The 16,167-nt window shown below is 44.2% G+C and overlaps 1 protein-coding gene and 1 long non-coding RNA gene across 3 annotated transcripts in view; one reads left to right on the forward strand and one right to left on the reverse strand.

Annotated features, from left to right (window-relative positions):
- NDUFAF1 (NADH:ubiquinone oxidoreductase complex assembly factor 1) overlaps window positions 1–16,167 on the reverse strand; it is a 149,559-nt gene that overhangs the window by 126,933 nt on the left and 6,459 nt on the right. The gene's annotated exons all lie outside the window — the stretch shown is intronic.
- LOC147689723 (uncharacterized) lies at window positions 10,105–13,424 on the forward strand. Its single transcript, XR_015299894.1, has 2 exons — window positions 10,105–12,226; window positions 12,449–13,424. It is a non-coding gene; the product is annotated as an uncharacterized LOC147689723 (long non-coding RNA).

A 16,167-nucleotide genomic window follows, 5' to 3' on the forward strand; every position in this document is an offset into this window, starting at 1 on the left:
GCGAGACCTAAAAAGACATGAACAGCAAGGGCTTTTCATATCAAGCGCCACTCCTATGGAACCAACTCCCTATTGTCTTAAGACAATGCCTTGGTCATCGGAAATTAAGGAAAGCCTTGAAAACAGCTCTGTTTTAGATCAGCCCATTGCCGTTACCTCTGCTGCAAATCCCGAGAGCTGAGATACCCTTCAGAGGGTGATTCAAGCGCTATAGAAGCCTATAAACTAAACTAAACCTGGAGTTAGGCATGGAGTATGTCCAAGACACCATTAATGCTGCCCCTTGGCTCTTAGGTGCCAATCTGGTCCAACCAAGAAGCAGATTTTAAACGGGCTGTTATTAGAGATTGTTTAACTTGCGCCCGTGGTTTGACCATCCCATGGCTTCAATATATTAACAAGCATTTGCAATGCAATAGGTCTCGCATTATGAAAGTTTGAGCTATTGGTCTTGTAAATGACAATTTTTTTATTTATGTGTTGGTTTTGAAAATAGCTAAATTAATAGCTTTGTTATTTTCAATGCCAATAGTTATAACTTTCGCAAATGTGACACCTATAGCATTTGTAATGCAACATGTTTTGTATTTACGTGACTTAGATGTATTGCTATTACAAATAACAACGGCTTTTAATTTTTTTAAATAATTAATACTTAAATAAAAGTGATTGTAATTTATAATGGCAATAGCTTAAACTTTTGTAAATAACTTTTGTGAAGATTATGTTCAGTGTATTGTATTGTGATGACAATCCAAGAACAGAAGTGAAATAACATCTTTTTGTGACATTTGTAATAAAGCTTGAAACATTGAGAGAACATAATTGAACCAGTTGTTGTTGAATGGTTGCACAGATTGATGCTTTGATGTCGCAGAGTGATGTTGTGATGGCGCGGAGTGATGTTGTGGTGGCGCTGAGTGATGTTGTGGTGGCGCTGAGTGATGCTGTGGTGGTGCTGAGTGATGCTGGGGTTGCGCTGAGTGGTGCTGTGGTGGTGCTGAGTGATCCTGTGGTGGTGCTGAGTGATGCTGTGGTGGTGCTGAGTAATGCTGTGGTGGTGCTGAGTGATGCTGTGGTGGTGCTGAGTGATGCTGTGGTGGTGCTGAGTGCACTCTGCAACTGCACTCTGAATCTGCACTCTGCACTCACAATCTGCACTCTGCACTCTGAATCTGCACTCTGCACTCACACAATCTGCACTCCGAATCTGCACTCTGAATCTGCACTCTGCACTCATAATCTGCACTCTACACTCACAGTCTGTACTCTGCACTCACAATCTGCACTCTGCACTCACAATCTGCACTCTGAATCTGCACTCTGCACTCTGAATCTACACTTTGAATCTGCACTCTGCACTCTGAATCTGCACTCTGCACTCAGAATCTGCACTCACAATCTGCACTCTGCACTCACAATCTGCACTCACAATTTGCACTCTGCACTCACAATCTGCACTCTGAATCAGCACTCTGCACTCTGCACTCTGAATCTGCACTCTGAATCTGCAATCTGCACTCTGAATCTGCACTCTGCACTCTGAATCTGCACTCTGAATCTGCACTCACAATCTGCACTCTGAATCTGCACTCTGAATCTGCACTCACAATCTGCACGCTGCACTCTGAATCTGCAATCTGCACTCTGCACTCACAATCTGCACTCTGCACTCACAATCTGCACTCTGAATCTGCACTCTGTACTCTGCACTCACAATCTGCACTCGCAATCTGCACTCTGAATCTGCACTCACAATCTACACTATGCCCTCACAATCTGCACTCTGAATCTGCACTATGAATCTGCACTCTGAACCTGCACTCTGCACTCACAATCCGCACTTTGCACTCTGAATCTGCACTCTGCACTCAAAATCTGCACTCTGCACTCTGAATCTGCACTCTGAATCTGCACTCTGCACTCATAATCTGCACTCTGCACTCACAATCTGCACTCTGAATATGCACTCTGCACTCACAATCTGCACTCTGAATCTGCACTCACAATCTGCACTCTGAATATGCACTCTGAATCTGCACTCAAAATCTGCACTCTGTACGCACAATCTGCACTCTGCACTCACAATCTGCACTCTGCACTCACAATCTGCACTCTGAATCTGCACTCTGAATCTGCACTCTGAATCTGCACTCTGAATCTGCTCTCTGCACACTAAATCTGCCCTTTGAATCTGCACTCTTAATCTGCACTCTGAATCTGCACTCTGAATCTGCACTCGGCATCTGCACTCTGCACCTGCACTCGGCACTCTGAATCTGCACTCTGACTCTGCAATCTCCACTCTGCACTCTGAATCTGCACTCTGCACTCTGAATCTGCGCTCACAATCTGCACTCTGAATCTGCACTCTGCACTCTGAATCTGCACTCTGCACTCACAATCTGCACTCACAATCTGCACTCTGTACTCACAATCTGCACTCACAATTTGCACTCTGCACTCTGAATCTGCACTCTGCTCTCTGAATCTGCACTCTGCAATCTGAATCTGCACTCTGAATCTGCACTCTGAATCTGCTCTCTGCACTCTAAATCTGCCCTTTGAATCTGCACTCTTAATCTGCACTCTGAATCTGCACTCTGCACTCAGAATCTGCACTCTGAATCTGCACTCTGAATCTGCACTCTGCACTCTGAATCTGCACTCTAAATCTGCACTCTGCACTCTGAATCTGCACTATGCACTCTGAATCTATAATCTGAATCTGCACTCTGAATCTGCACTCTGTACTCTGCACTCTGAATCTGCACTCTGAATCTGCACTCTGAATCTGCACTCTGAATCTGCACTCTGAACTCTGAATCTGCACTCTGCTCTCTGAATCTGCACTCTGCACACTGAATCTGCACTCTGCACTCTGAATCTGCACTCTACATATGTTATGTTATTCTTACATACGTTCCATATATTATCAATGTATGTGCCACATTTAGTTAAGAATATATGTTCTGTTTAGTTACATTACTTTGTTTGTATACCCTTTTATGCTGCTCTAAAGTTATTTCAATGGGTGAAATGCGGAGCCTGGGCAGCAGGAAGGAGAAGATAAGAGAGTGCATTGAGTGCGGACTTGTGAGCAAGCGCCTTAAGCCATCAGGATGCTACTTCAAGGCACGTAGACAGGTTCGTAATACCCAATGATACTCGTAAAGGTAGCTACAAAAAATGGTGTTAGGTTGTGCACACACCCTGCAAAGATGCATGTAGCGACTGAAGTCACAAGTTGAACCTGGTGTTGTTCGCTACAATAGACGATAGTTATCAGTGAGGTATGATATGGCTCACCTGGCTTTGTTCTACCATGAAACGAAAGTAAACAGCTCATTATAAAGTGTTTCTTTTATGAATTTGCAGCGACCGGCATGTACATCCTAAGGCATGGAAATAAACCAGGGACTTGAAAAAATCTGAAAAAATTACACATATTTGGCAGGAACTCCTGGAATGCAGGCTTCAAGTAACGGAAGCTCCTTCTTTTCCAATCAGATAACACCGCACACCTAAAGTTATTTCAATGGGTGAAATGCGGAGCCTGGGCAGCAGGAAGGAGAAGATAAGAGAGTGCATTGAGTGCGGACTGGTGAGCAAGCACCTTAAGCCATCAGGATGCTACTTCAAGGCACGTAGATAGGGTCGTAATACCCAATGATATTCGTAAAGGTAGCTACAAAAAATGGCGTTAGGTTGTGCACACACCCTGCAAAGATGCGTGTAGCGCCTGAAGTCACAAGTTGAACCTGGTGTTGTTAACTACAATAGACGATAGTTATCAGTGAGGTATGATACGGCTCACCTGGCTTTGTTCCACCATGAAAAGAAAGTAAACAGCTCATTATAAAGCGTTTCTTTTATGAATTTAGCGTGGTATGCAAGGCAAATGGGCACCGTTCTGCGTGCTAAGCACGGGAGGTGTGAATGATGATAGCAGCCCCTTTGAAGCTTGTTTACTGAGAGGTAATAAATGAAGATGCGCAGGAGCCAGGAGGGAGGAGTAGAGAGGCGAGCCAGATGGTCGCTGCAGGGAAGAATGCCGGCTTTGATAAGCGGGCGTAATGCCACACTGGATGGAAAGCGCGTGCAGCAGGGGGCGGAGCGGATCCCTTTGAAGTGATGGTTAGTGTTGCATCAGGAAAGCTAACCCAGCAGGCGGATGCGCTTTCACGATCACATGCACTTGTGGAAATCCGCTGGCTGGTTTAGCTTTCCTGATGCAACCCTATAATTCTCGCTATTCATTCCTTGCGGAATGGAATAACGAGACCTCAAAAACTGCTTTTCTGCACTTTTGTTTTGTCCTCATATATGCCACCAGAAAATGTATGCTCTAGATGGGATCTTTCAGAGCCTTTTGCACATATAGATTTAGATTCCGCCCCTGGATTATGTGCACGGCCTACTGAAATCGCCCAGAGGTAGGCTGTCTCCTTGTCCAACTCCCTATTACCTTATTACCAGGGAGGACCGGACCACAAAACCTCTGGCATAATCATTGGACACTTGATTATTTTTCCGACCAATCTTTTACCGCGGGCCAAATCTTATTGGCACTCTCTCCACCACACAACCTAGCCGACTGGGCAATCATCATAATACTTTTTAAGCAGTCAGCAAATCTTGGGGGGGCCTTCGACTTCCACTCTCTGCAAATTTCCTTCCTGGCAATAACTACAACATAGAACAAGAACTGTGTGGCTGGACTATTCATTGAGTACCCCTGAAGGAGGCCAAAGAAAATCAGCCTGGGGGAACAGGTAAATGGTATTAGTAAAACCTCCTCCAGGAAATCACACACATGTCTCCAATAACTGGTAATTTCTCGGCAATCCATAAACATGTGTAGGTCGTCTGCAGCCGGAGAATTACACCTCGGACAAAGATAATTATCAGCAGAAATCCTACATAGTTTGGCAGGGGTCCAATAAACCCTGTAAGCGGTGAATAGGTGGTTTCTTCTGAGATTAGCTGGTTTGATTATCTTTTGTGACATAGTAAATGAGTCGGCCCAGACTTTCTGTATCTCCTCTCTATTCTCCGTTATGGAATTGCCCCATAGACTCATTATATCAGAATCCAGGCTATCCTTTGCAGTCACCAGAGTATTGTACCAGAAGGCCACCTCCCGCTTCCAGCCTCCGACTCTGCTGATGAAGTCTAGAGACTGGGTCTCCTCAACCTCTCCCCAGCGCTGTCTTCCCCACCATGATGACAATTGGTAGTATTTGAATCTTGTGAGGGGCCAGCCAGTTAAATTAGATAAAGATTCCCAATCCAAGAGTTGAGTGTTAACGCAGAGGTCTCCCCACTTTCCCAAGCCTGCTTCCTTCAGTGGCCTGCGCCCGTGGTTTGACCATCCCATGGCTTCAATATATTAAAAACTGCTTTTCGGCACTTGACTGTGCCTCATTGTTTGAGCACCCAGAGTCAATCGAAAACAAGCATTTACAATGCAATGGTCTCGGCATTATTAAAGGTAGAGCTATTGGCATTGCTCATTACATTTTTTTTTTTAAACATTTTTTTCAAACATAAATAAATGGTATTGTCATTTACAATGGCAATAGGAGAGCATTAGAGAGAATACATTTTTATAACACTCACCCCACCTCACCCTCTCTTCTCCATCTCACCACTGACTCTCTCCTCCTCCCACCAGTGCTTGAAATGGGAAAAAAAGAAGTGCAGGCACTCTGTACCAGAGCGCCTGCGTAGTTCTGAGAAGGGTGGGTACTCTCCAAATAAGTATTACGTCTCTCTTCAGAAGTGCAGGCACTCTCCCTCTCAAAATAGAAAAGTACTGGTACCGGCCCATTTAAAGCACTGCCTCCACCTCAGCGTGGACTCTCTGTTCCTCCCTCCTTCGGTCAGCCTCACTTCCTGCTGCATTTAGGGTAACGATTTTGTGTATGTAAATGAAGCTTAACCCGCTACAAACGTTACATTTTGCTGTCATCTTGTGTACTTGTGAGTCCTGGGGTTGAATAATTCAAAACCAACTTAGCTCTTCAGCCTCTTGAGGTCGATGAGTACCATTGCATTGGTTAGTACTGCCATCTGCCATTTAGAGCGATTAGAAAGAGCGGCAGTGAAGTAAAAACTCGATATAAAGACATGTTGTTTATGTTCTGCAGGAATTCTTTCTATTGAACGTGAAACTGACCTTCCCAATATCAATATCACCCGATGACACATATCCAAATCGATGTACAACACCCTTTTGCCCCTCCCCCTACTTTACTGATGCGATCCCACTGTGGCGTCGTACTTCATTAAATACGTCTTGGAATTGGAAATCAAACAAAGAGGAGCCCCTCTCTTTATTTTCAAAGAAGCTTCTGGAATGCAGCTGGCTTGTGTGACTCGCTGGGACACAATTCAACAGCGTCGAGAAGCAGGAGCAACTCACAAGCTGGTCTGTGTTGCGCTAGGATACACCAGCAGCACTACTATCTATAGTGCCCAGAGGCAAGGGCAGCTCACACCGTGGCCTGGGTGGCACTTTGAGACCCCATCACCGGCCCTGCTGTCGGTAGTGCCCAGAAGCATGGACAGCTCACACGGTGGCCTTTGTGGCGCTAGGCCCCACCACCACTATCAGCCCTGCAGTCGGTAATGCCCAGAAGCACGGACTGATCACACTGTGGCCAGTGTAGCGCCAGGACACGCCCCCACCAGCACTTGCTGTTAGTGCCCAGAAGCAAGGACAGCTCACAAGGTGGCCTGTTTGGCGTTAGACCGCACCGCCACCAGCCCTGCTGGTGGTAGTGCTCAGAAGCACGGACAGCTGGTGCGGCGCTAGGGGACACCAGCAGCAGCACTACTGTCTGTCTGTGGCTCTTGAAAGCGCACGCAGGAGCGGGGGCCTGCCGTGGACAGCCTGACAGCGCGAAATAGAGGGCTGAATCCAACCTTCAGTCCATCCTGACCTGTTGCTTGCTCCAAACGTTACCATATGAAATGAAGGCTAAGCTGAGTGTAGCTTCTCATAGCGCTACGAAGTAACCGAAAGATGACACAGAAGGATGGCAAAACTCAATCATTCACAACAGCTGACAGGGCACCAGCGCAGCCCACGCAGACTTATGGTAGACTTTAACCACAGACGCCAAAATATAATCACAGTCCACTTCAAGGAAAAACAGCAAGGCGTCGCAACTCACTGCAGAGAGCAGCATCCTGTCTCATCAAACGAACGAAGAGCAGCAAAAGCGAGGCTGGGCCCCAGGACATGTGTCGTACTGTTGTACCGGCGGTGCCAGGGGCCACAGAGCCACATGAAAAGCTAGCCCTTCTGCTCAATGCGCACAGTACCCGGCATCAGGGTCGGATTGGGATCACAATTCGGCCCGGGCACTGACGAAAAAAGTGGCCCACATTCTGGCTGCAGAGCCCGCTTTGAACTCCCGAACTAAAATACACGTGAACAGGAAACTACAGCGGACATTTTGAAACTGTGTGAAAATACATGAACGCAGCACTATAAAGAGGAATTTAAACATGCCAAATGATGTAATGTGTGTAATACAGAAAAGCATGGGCACTGTAAAAATAAATGCGACTACGTGCTGAAAGCAATGTACTTTATAGCATGGGCAGACGGACTGCTTGCTGGTACACCGGGGACTGAAACAGACCCCAACGAGAGCTGCGGGCGGAGACGGACACAGGAGAGCTGCTGTCGGAGGGAGGGGGGGGAGACGGACACAGGAGAGCTGCGGGCGGAGGGAGGGGGTGGGGGAGACGGACACAGGAGAGCTGCGGGCGGAGGGAGGGGGGGGGAGCCGGCCTGAGAAGAGCTGCGGGCGGAGGGAGGGGGGGAGACGGCCTGTTCAGGATCACACAGTTGCGCAAATAAGGACAAACTCACCGTAGAGGACGTTCAGCATGTCGGCGACGGCCAGGGACATCAGGAAGTGGAAAAGACTGCAGCTGGGCTCCGAGGCACTGGGCGGAAGCCCCATCCGCACCGGAGCATGTGTGCTGCATCACCTTACTCGGCGCTGGCTGGGCAACAATGGCGGCAACTAGGCTTACCACATTTTCGGATTTGGGGGCGTGTTTTGCTGTGCTGAGTGACGGACGACGTCACTGTCTAAAGAACAGCAAAAATGACGCCCCCAAATCCGAAAAGGACGGGGCTACATCGGAGTGATGGATCTCTCCTCCAATGGCTGGCCTCCGTTTAGGAAGCCAGCCAATTGAGGGGAGGTCGAGTACAGAGGCGGGTTCAAGCTCCGTACTCAAAATCATTAATTCTGGGACATCACGTCATAGACATTCCTAGAGCATATAAATTATCAAATGATCAAGAGAAGTATCGATTCCGGGCCACATGAGCACTAGACATTCTTTTAAAAGAAAATTAATGATTAATCTCACATAGGATAACATCGACATATGGAGACAGAGGATCAGATTCAAGGATCAATTGAGATACAATAGGTATAGGCACTAGTTAAATGATGAGATTAATTTATGGGGGAAGGAAACATGTGACAGGACAATGCGCACAATGATATTCCCTATTCACACACACAAAAAGACTATACTTGAATAGAACCAAAGAACTAAACTGTTTCTTTGATTTAGAATGATATGGCAATACCTACAAATCAGGCCCGACACATAACTGAATAAAGCCAAACGTAGAGGCTGATATACGTGGACAAATAAAATGACAAGGCGAATAAACCAACACCTTTACATAACTTCCAGAAAATCTTCAGAGGGCTACAGGACGCTATATAGATAGAGAGCCCACATAAGAGGATGGTGTAGAACAATTAAAATCTCGGAGCCAGCTACGCAAAAGAGAAAGAGAGACCCGCATAGTATGAGGTTCGTATATCAATGCAGTGTCGAGGTACTACGTGCATATAAATGAATGCTGTAATTACCTTAAATAGAAACAGGCTTGTAAGTGATAAAAACGGCCCGTGATAGCGAGAAAATTCCTTTTTCACGTGAAATGCCTAAAGATCGGCTACTGAAGGACTGATGCCTGTATAAATATAATGGTAAGTTGGAATTTTAAAGGACCTCCGATAAGGGAAACTATCAAAGCGCTGCGTGTGACAGCGGCGCTGTAATGGCTGGATTTTCTGTTTAGATGGGATCAGCCCCCAGGGGCCCCTATGACCCAGCCAAAACGTACTCACCTTCCGTCCTCAGGACCACCTATCCAGGCACCTGGTACCTACCTGAGGATAGGGAACTCGCAATATACAAGCTCATATTATACTAAGATTACTAGGGATATCCATACACTACACTTATTCACATCAGTTGGTCTCGCGGTCGCCTCGACCCAGACCGTTCTACCCCAGGGCAGATCTGACACACAATCCGGCGTGTCTACACACGGGCCTGCAGAACCCAATGCTCTCTTTTCCAGCGTTCGCGATCCTGCGAAACATCCACGGTGATCTCCCTCTCACCGCTCTCACTTAGTCTTTTACCACAATCCGGTGGCTTTACACACTGGTTTGACACTCCAGTGCTCTCATTAACGCCGCGTGTCAAACGACGACCACATTCCTATGAACACCTATACATATATATATATATTGGGATATTATCTCAGCTGTCTACTCGGGATGAAACTACAATAATAACTTTAGATGTGGGTCCGGATTATTGTGTATTACCGGCTCTTGGCATCAAAGGTCCACTCACTCCCTATTTATGTGATCACCACTCACCTGATTGGGATTACTCATCCATTCATGCGCCTAGCAAACACCTAGAAGTGCCATTTACCTTTAGTGAACAAGAATAGGGACCACACGCCAGTTAGTTATAAACTGGGGACATTTATTATAGGATGGTGTACTAACTTAGTCCCTTGGTTGCAAGTCTCCTCTCTCCCTCACTATTACTTACCTGATCAGGGGTAGCATCTGTTCAAACAGCAATACTTACCAGGAAAGATTATTCTTACAATATGAGGACAAAGATATACACACTATGTGCTAGAGTTGTTCTCTGATTTAAGCGCTCCTACCCCCCTTTTTTGATCCATCAGTGGCTCAACAGCAACTGGCTTGAAGCCAGGATAACTTTATCATAAAAGAACTCAAGCACTGTAGTTATGGGGATGTTTATTATTACACTAATAAGAAACACATATACAGATATGTAACTGACAAAGACTATAGGTAGAACACACCACTTGAAAGAGAAGGATTAAACATAACAGGAACACTCCACTGAAAAGGAAAAGATTAGAAAGTGTAAGTGTAACTAATTCAGACTACCTCACCTATTAGAAGGAAGATTTCTCTCTCTGCCTCTGGTGGGATTAGGGCTCTCTCTGTCTCTCCCTCCTTCACCACATCACCACGCCTCTGGTTCAGTTGCTCCAGCTGACAGCCTTCACTGCTTCCTCCCTCCTCATCTTCAGTAATCGTCTGCCTTCTTTCTCCATTCAAGAACTGCACTCTATTCTGCAGCTCCCAGCAGACATCCTCTCTCTCTCTGCAAGCTATTTGGAGCTCCAAGTTGTTCTGGGCTCCCTGCAGTCCTGTGCTCCAAGCTGGTCTGAGCACCACGCTGAACTGCACACCACGCTGCACTGACTTCCAAAACTGAACTGACTTGCACACAAGCTGGAATGAACACTCCTCCTTTCCTGTAGCTCGCTAATATGGATTCCTCTCCCCTCATGGAAATTTCCACCGGAGGGCTGTCTCCCACCGAATTCCTGTGCCAGCTCCCAGGCTTCCACGCAACCGCAGTGGCCATCTGCTTGTTACGTCTGGGCCCAAGAGAAAAACACATTTCTCGGATAAGAAGCAGTCCTAACTGGATCTTCCCTCGAGCACAACAGCCTTAACTGTAAACATTGCCTTTACCCTAAAAAGCCTCTCTGCTTCCATCAAGATGGAGTCTCTCTAGCTTTAGGCCTGAAAGGGGTGAAATGCTCCTTAGCTCTGTCAGAATACCTACATACACCATACCAATGTGTCTAATATGTCAAAGCCAATAGGCAATAGACAGGTTAAAGTCAAGAATAAAGGCACATTAAGCAGCTATCCTCTTCTAGGTCTGGAAAAAGGGCTTAAAAGGGCCAACACAGGCTAAGAATACCTATACTAGATGCGAGCAGGATTAATGATCTATATCACTTCTAAGTAAAGCCAAAAACTCTGCCATAACATTCCACCCTTAGATCCTTATCATGCGAGCATCTATATAAACAATAACATCCAAACAAACAAACATCAACACAATCTATCAACATAGGCTAAAAATACCTATCCTAGATGTGAGCAAGATTAAGATCTATATCACTGCTAAATATCCCTGCCATCCACCCTTAGATCCCTATCTTGCGAACATCTAACAAACAATAACATCTAAATAAACAAACATCAACACAATCTATCAACAAATCAAAAACCTAAAAAAAAACTCCCTAAAAACACTGACAACTCAAGAAAATTCCACCTGAAACTCAATTGTAGGGAATAGAAACCTAAAAACAAATCAAAGCACCCTTGACCTGAATGCTGAAACATATCTGAGATTGGATCTGATAACAACAGAAACTAACCAAAGCATCCTCAAACTAAATGTGCCTCAACTTCTAATGATAACTGGTGAAATCTAGTGATGTAGGGACTTATGTGTTGAATGAAAACAGCAAGGGGCCTAAATGGGCCTACTTCGGACAACTTAAGGCTAAATGTATTTCAACTCCTAATGAGAAAATAAGAAAGGGCCTAAATGAGCCATACGTACTATAGGCAACTTAAGCTAATGATGAATCATGAAACTATTGGTGTAGGGGCTTGTGTGTGTGATGAAAATAACAATAGGCCTAAATGAGGCCTACCTGCTGACATTAGTCAATTTAAGGTGAAATCTGAGAAATAAACATGACAAACTGTTGCAAGGTCTGGATAAACATTAACACATAATCAAACTAAAAGACACACCACCCAGAACCATCTAAATTGTAAGGTAACCACCCTATGATCAATCAAGGTGAAAATGCAAGAACAGTAAAAAAACTACAACCCCAGTCTACAAGATAACTAGTGTAACATCAAGCTTAAATCACACAGTGGAGCACATGTGTGCGCCATCATTCAAAAAAGGTCCTTCATTTGGGAAAAACTGTTTTGAAGAAAACAGAAAAACTATAATAGGTGACATATTTTTTTTTAAAAGTGGGGCCTGCTTGTCCAAGGGATTATTCAATGTCCAAATTCTTTTATAATACTGTTACAAATAAAACATTTCGTACTTTTTTGTTCTTTAAAAGTGGGGCCTGATTGTCCAAGGGATAATTCATCAAAATACATGTATAATTCTGTCCCAAATAAAACATATTTGTATTATATATATTTTTTTTAAAAAAAAAGTGGGGCCTGCTCGTAGAGATGTCCATAAAAAGACGCAGGCCAAGGTATTAATAACACAGTCCAAATTATTCAGTGTAGGCCACCACCCTGCATCCTCGGTACTTCCTCCAATGCGGCCATCCATCACCCGGTCTGGTCTGGTCTGGTCTGGTCTGGTTCCATCATCCAAAACAATAAACTAAAATAATAACATGAAAATAAAAAGCTAAAACAAATAAAGGGAGTGGGCAGATGCACGCACGCACCCCAACTGCAGCAATCCTAGAAACCAGAGAAAAAGTATCATTATTCTTGTAAAATAAAATTTTCCATTTAAAAAGCACCCCGGGTGCCTTTCATTATCGAAAAGAGAATATCCTAATTAATTAAAAACATTCAAAATTTAACTTTGAATAACATTGAGTGGGGCCTAACATACCCTAATCCTAACTAAGCCAGTCTCACCCTTCTGGGCAAGAGTCACGCTACAGTGTGAAAAAAAAAATTTGAAATACTGCCAAATGATGACAGCATCAGCAGGGCACTGCAAGCCTCCCAATTATCCCTGGTCAGAGAAGCCCAGGCCACCCCGCCCTTAAATAAACAAGCCGTGCGCGGAAGAAAATTGGATTGTAGCCCATCATAACACACTGGGACGTGATCGAAACTTGCAGAATGAAAAAAAGTTCGTCTGCGCAGACCAGCTGGGCTGCCAAGGTCAAAAAACAAATTCCTTTTGCCTGTTCTCATGGCCTGATTCTCAAACTAACGGAGGCTAATATTAATAAAAAAAAACAATTCTGTTACAGTGTATTGCCAATTAAAAAAGATCCAATTTTTTTTTTTTTAAAAAGACGTTTGTCCATAAAACATTTAAAAATATGAGCACTTATTTAAAAGGGGCAACTATCTTTTGCACACCAAATTATATACATTCTGCATTTGAGAAACGAATTAACATGGCCCATTTGTCAAAAAGAAATAATTTGTAAAACAGCATAAAATGCATATTCATTTCAACATTATATTTAAGTTCACATTTTTTGATGACACATTTATAAAAGCATACATTTTCATTTTACATTGGGGAAAATAATAATGTCACGTTTTAACTTTTTTCATTTAAAAGCACATGGTTGCCTCACACTAATTAAAAGCACATGTTACCACGCACTGTCGGACAAGATTTATTATTCTAAACCTATTATTATTGCAACCATCACATTCCTGTCTAGATGGAAACCCCTCACAGAAATAATTAATGAAAACAGCTCGTAGCGTGCACTCTAAGGCTATCTTTTTAACATTTCTCTCATTTTAAAAGAACAGCTTTCTCCGTAATTCACTGGTTGATTTATAAACACTTCAGTTCCAAAGTGAACCCACACAAATACGTAGACGCATTTCAAAAGGAATGTGAAATGAACAGAACTCTTCTCAAAACACAAGATGTTACCTTTCCGTCAAGAAACTGACAAAGCACGTAGGCTGACCAAGGAACCAAAAAAAAAAAGTCAAAATCAAACCATCAAAAATCCTTAAAATAATTCACTGACTTTTATAGTCAGGTCAGATAACCATGCATGTTGACAGCATGTAACAAATAAAGGCTGCCACCTCAACTCAAGATATTAACCCTTTGGCAGCTCAAATGGAAACATTTCCCAACGTCCATTTATACATGGGAAAATCATTAGCACATTTCTTCACGTTTACAAAAGACACGTACATATTTTCAAAAACGTTATCCCCAAGCACCCGAGAAAGATCCAGCTCTCTCCTGCCAAACGTAATGAGAACATGCCCTGTCCAAGCCATGACCACATGGCGCTATTCACAAGCCATATTTACAAGACAAGCCTTTCACAAACAACATTTCCAAGGCGCAATGCACAAGGAACACAACTGATTAACATAAGAACATGCACCTCACAAACCACATTAAAATGGCGCTATTCTAAAGCCATATTTACAAGACAATAAACAAACTCAAAAAACAACACGCTTTTCACAAAGAATATATCCAAAGCACCATTCACAAGCAACACAACAGATCAACATGAGAACCTGCACCTCACAAGCCACATTAAAATGGCGCTATTCTAAAGCCATATTTACAAGACAATAAACAACACAAGGAATATATTCAAAGCACCATTCACAGGCAACACAACAGATCAACATGAGAACATGCACCTCATAAGGCACATTAAAATGGCGCTATTCTAAAGCCATATTTACAAGGAGCTATATTCACAGAACTCCACAGAGCATATTAAAATGAACACATTTCACATTGCACAGCATAAGCAGATGCAGCAAGCAATTTAATGGGCAATTTAAAAGCACTTTTTACACACATTTATACAATTGGACCATCACAAAGATGTAACTGACTTCCTCATGTAATGCCATCCTTCAACTCTGACAGTTTAAACACCAAGATGAAAACCATTCCTTCCACCCTGAATAAACCAAATGCCATGATGTAATACAATCTCCTCACGCTGCAACTGTTCAAGCCAATAGGTCTAACAGGCTACATAAACTGCAACATTACGCCAGATGGAACTAGTGTTCAGGGCATTCCCTCAGAACACATGGGCAACTCTCTAAGCACATGGCCAGGCACACAGAGTTCGTAAACTGTCCGACTACGCCAAAATGTAATTGGCGTACATGGCACTCAGGGCACTCCCACACAACACATGGGAGACAATCTAAACACATGGCCGGGCACACAGAGTTCGTAAGATGCCGACTACGCCAAAATGTAATTGGCGTTCAGGGCACTCCCTCACAACACATGGGAGACAATCTAAGCACATGGCCAGGCACACAGAGTTCGTAAGATGCCGACTACGCCAAAATGTAATTGGCGTTTACTCACAACACATGGGGTCACACAGAGTCCGTAAGATGCCGACTACGCCAAAATGTAATTGGCGTTTACTCACAACACATGGGGTCACACAGAGTCCGTAAGATGCCGACTACGCCAAAATGTAATGGCTGGATTTTCTGTTTAGATGGGATCAGCCCCCAGGGGCCCCTATGACCCAGCCAAAACGTACTCACCTTCCGTCCTCAGGACCACCTATCCAGGCACCTGGTACCTACCTGAGGATAGGGAACTCGCAATATACAAGCTCATATTATACTAAGATTACTAGGGATATCCATACACTACACTTATTCACATCAGTTGGTCTCGCGGTCGCCTCGACCCAGACCGTTCTACCCCAGGGCAGATCTGACACACAATCCGGCGTGTCTACACACGGGCCTGCAGAACCCAATGCTCTCTTTTCCAGCGTTCGCGATCCTGCGAAACATCCACGGTGATCTCCCTCTCACCGCTCTCACTTAGTCTTTTACCACAATCCGGTGGCTTTACACACTGGTTTGACACTCCAGTGCTCTCATTAACGCCGCGTGTCAAACGACGACCACATTCCTATGAACACCTATACATATATATATATATTGGGATATTATCTCAGCTGTCTACTCGGGATGAAACTACAATAATAACTTTAGATGTGGGTCCGGATTATTGTGTATTACCGGCTCTTGGCATCAAAGGTCCACTCACTCCCTATTTATGTGATCACCACTCACCTGATTGGGATTACTCATCCATTCATGCGCCTAGCAAACACCTAGAAGTGCCATTTACCTTTAGTGAACAAGAATAGGGACCACACGCCAGTTAGTTATAAACTGGGGACATTTATTATAGGATGGTGTACTAACTTAGTCCCTTGGTTGCAAGTCTCCTCTCTCCCTCACTATTACT

Source organism: Lissotriton vulgaris, chromosome 9, assembly GCF_964263255.1.
Source record: "Lissotriton vulgaris chromosome 9, aLisVul1.2, whole genome shotgun sequence".
Classification (NCBI taxonomy): Eukaryota; Metazoa; Chordata; class Amphibia; order Caudata; family Salamandridae; genus Lissotriton; species Lissotriton vulgaris.